Here is a 3,388-nt window from a genome sequence, read left to right as displayed (position 1 = left end):
ATCACTCACTGACTCTCATGCAGAGAACTGTGAGGGTCAGCGTGTAGGGTAGTGGTGATGCAGTCTGCCTCCTCCTCTTTCTGCATTTTGGTTTGTCACCGCTTTTTTGTTGGAAGTTAATTTTTAATAAAGTACAGTGGGAAGAGGACAGGGGGAGCAGTGCCATGCTGGCTGGTGACCTGTGGTGGTACTGATGATGGGGGCCCAGACCAGCTACATGAATTTCTGCTGTTGCTGCTGCTGCTTAGTTGTAGCCTTGATGGTGAGATCTTTGACCTTCTATGTAGCTGCTAGTATGGTCTCCTGTGCCTTCTCGGTGGCTTCCTTGGCTGACTCAACAAGTGTTTTAGAAGGGGCCTCATCTTGCAGCTTGGCCAAGATGTATTCAAAACCCTTCCTGGTCTTGGTCACATTACTTTTGAATTGGGTGAGGCCAAATTCCGGAACAGCTCTGGAGATGCCCAATAAGCTAGGGGAGACCCAGGATTTCCAGCAGATTTCAGTCCTGCCACTGTTATCCAAGTTCACACAGTAAACACATTATCATTCCTCCACCACCATCAGCTGGGCACAGTTGATGTTCTAGGTGAAGGTGGTCATGGTCTGATTCTGTGGATCCACTACAGACTTCCTCCAGGATATACACTGAGTGAGCAATGTCGGCAGGAAACAGTCACTCTGCCCAGTGGGGCATCCTGTTGGTCTTGATAAGGAGTCTCTGGGACAGGAACTTCTACTCAGGGGTCACCTCTCAGAGTACTATGTCTTCAGTCAAGACATATTTGCTGTAGGGATTTGGGTACCACTGCCAAAAGGCAGCAAACAGTTGGTCCCAAGAACTTTGGAGCATGCTCTGGCCCAGGAAATATTTCACCATTTTTCCAGCCTGGGTGAACTCAATACCAGTGCAGCATCAGGGATGCAGAGCCCGGAGGGCACGCTGAAGCCAGGCAGGGCTCAGTGCTCACCCACGAGGTTCACAATTCAGTCACCTTTGCTTGCTTTGCTACCTTATACCAGCTATGAACTGTTTCTCCTTTGAGGATTTCAACTTTTCCTTCAAATCCTTCCTGGTTGCTGGGGATCTACCTCTCTCCTTCTTCTCTTCTCCAATTTGATAATTTCTGAAGTCTAATTAATTTCTAGGGTCTGCCATCTTCCAGGAAGTACTCCACTACTCGTATCATGCAGCATATGCTTTTCAGGATGAAACCAAGAAACCTTGTCCTTTGTAGTTTCCGCAGGGCAAACCTTAGTTTCACTAAGTCATTAGTTAGACTTTTTCTGTACTTTCAACTTCCTAGCTGTCGAGGAGGGAAGGGCATGAGAACTGGGACCAATGGCAGGTGATCACGATTGCTGTATAACTCAGATAAGAACTGAGTAAGGAATGACAAAAAATAAGAACATCGTTATGACCGTGGCTAGTGTGCACCCAAAGCCTCATGCAGTCATGAGGGATGCTTTGCAGACGAGGCTAGATCTAGAGTGTTTAGTGCTGGGATCAAGGGTGTGTGATTGCTAAATCAGTCCATTGATTTGTTTTGTATAGTTCTAGCTAGGATAAAGAGTGTGTGCTACACTTGATCCACAGTAGGTAGCCTGCATAAAATATAAGGTACCAAAAGAGGGCTAGTGTACTCTCACCCACCTGCTTGCATGGACTATTTCTCCTTTGCAATTCTCCTCTACCATAGCTCTCTGCCTTAGACCCAGCCAACTATGGATTGAAACCTCTACAAACTGTGAGCCAAAATAAATCTTTGCTCTCTTCACTTGTGGGTGTTGGGTATTTTGTTTTAGCAATGAGAAAAATAACTAGTACAGACATTTCCCATTTCAGCCAGAATTCTGTAGTGACATCACCATCAACAAAGTTCCCAGAGGAACTTGCTACGTGGCCAATGAGGAAAGAGCTCAAGAATGACTTCAAATGGTGTTAAATATTGGCATCTGTCTTATTATTTTGTTCCTAGGCACAATACACAGCACCTAAATTCAAAGGAAGAAACTTTTATTTCATTTAACAGTTTGTAAAGGTTTCTGTCCATAGTCCACTGGTTCCAAAGTAGACAGCACAGCAGATGAGCATCACAAAGGAGAAACAGTTCATGTTGTGGCAGGCAGAAGGCATGAAGCAGCAAGTAGTAGCAATGAAACAACAAAAGACATTTTAGCAGAAAGCCTGTCTCTCCCTTTTAGCCCATCCAGCATTTTGGGTACTGCCATCCATACCCATTGTAGGCCTTGCTATTATTCACACCCAGAACTACGCTGAACTATTTAGAAACTAATTTAGCAGTCAAGTCCCTTTAATCCCAGTATCACACACTCTGGTGAAAGGGTCTGGTGCAAGAAAGTGGCTCATCCTATGTCATAAGGGAAGGAGATGCACACTTACAGGATCCTAACTCCAGGAAAATTTCTTCTAAACAGACTTGCTCTCTCTCCAGAAAGTCAGCTATAGTTAAGCTTTACAAATTCTTGAACATAAACTCCAAATTGTTGCAAATGTGAAGGCGATTTAGAACCTATCATATTTGATATATTTATTATCTTTAGCATTAGTTATAAATAAAAATAGTACTAATAAAAATTCTACTTCTTGTAGAAAACATCTTCCCTTTTTTAAAACTTAAAGGCACACGTACATTTTTCATTGAAAGTATGAATGGAAAGTGATTTCTTCATTGAATGGAATTTGAATGGAACATGATATCTTCATTGATTTCAAATTCTCTATAGTATTACTATTTTAAATTTTAGAGTTAGTTTAGCAACTATTTTAAATTTAAGACTTTAGTTATTTAGAGCTGATCAATCACTTATTTGAAAAGATTTGATTTCAGGAACATTATCATTGTGCAAGTTTGATGTACACTAGCCCATGCAAACAAGTCTCAGGATTCGTCACTTTGACAAATGGTGCCATGTGTGAATTCCACAGCCTTTTCCATATTTATATGAACTTTGTGACTTTTTTCATTAATTTTTTATATTTTGAAATATATAGGCACACAATACATTGTTAAGACATCCCTAGAAATTAACTTTGACTTAAAGGACAACATGTTACTGTTGAAAGCATCATCGAGTTATTTAAATATTAAATCTATGGTCATTTTCATCATTAGGTGTTTCACATATCAATTATAGATCCCAACAATGAATGTAACCGTACTGTATCCCTAAAATGCACCAATAAACTCAATTAAACCTGAGAAAAAAAAATTCAATAAATCCATGAAAGCATGGTAAGTATGCTGTGACAGGGCTGGAGTAAATTGTCTTTGCCCTTAGCAACCATTTTTAATGAGATTAAGAGATGAGAGATAACTTTATAATTTGAGCTGCATAGTAAATGCATGAGTTAGGCAGAAAACTGACT

At 40.8% G+C, this 3,388-nt stretch overlaps 1 pseudogene; it reads right to left on the bottom strand.

Annotated features, from left to right (window-relative positions):
- Positions 1-213: 213 nt before the first annotated feature.
- Positions 214-877, bottom strand: LOC104851289 (annotated as a pseudogene).
- Between the last annotated feature and the right edge of the window lie 2,511 nt (positions 878-3,388).

Source organism: Fukomys damarensis, unplaced genomic scaffold, assembly GCF_012274545.1.
Source record: "Fukomys damarensis isolate Sample0158 unplaced genomic scaffold, DMR_v1.0_HiC HiC_scaffold_30, whole genome shotgun sequence".
In the NCBI taxonomy this organism is placed as follows: domain Eukaryota; kingdom Metazoa; phylum Chordata; class Mammalia; order Rodentia; family Bathyergidae; genus Fukomys; species Fukomys damarensis.
The sequence above is the reverse complement of the archived record's forward strand: the minus strand, read 5'-3'. Positions and strand labels throughout refer to the sequence as shown.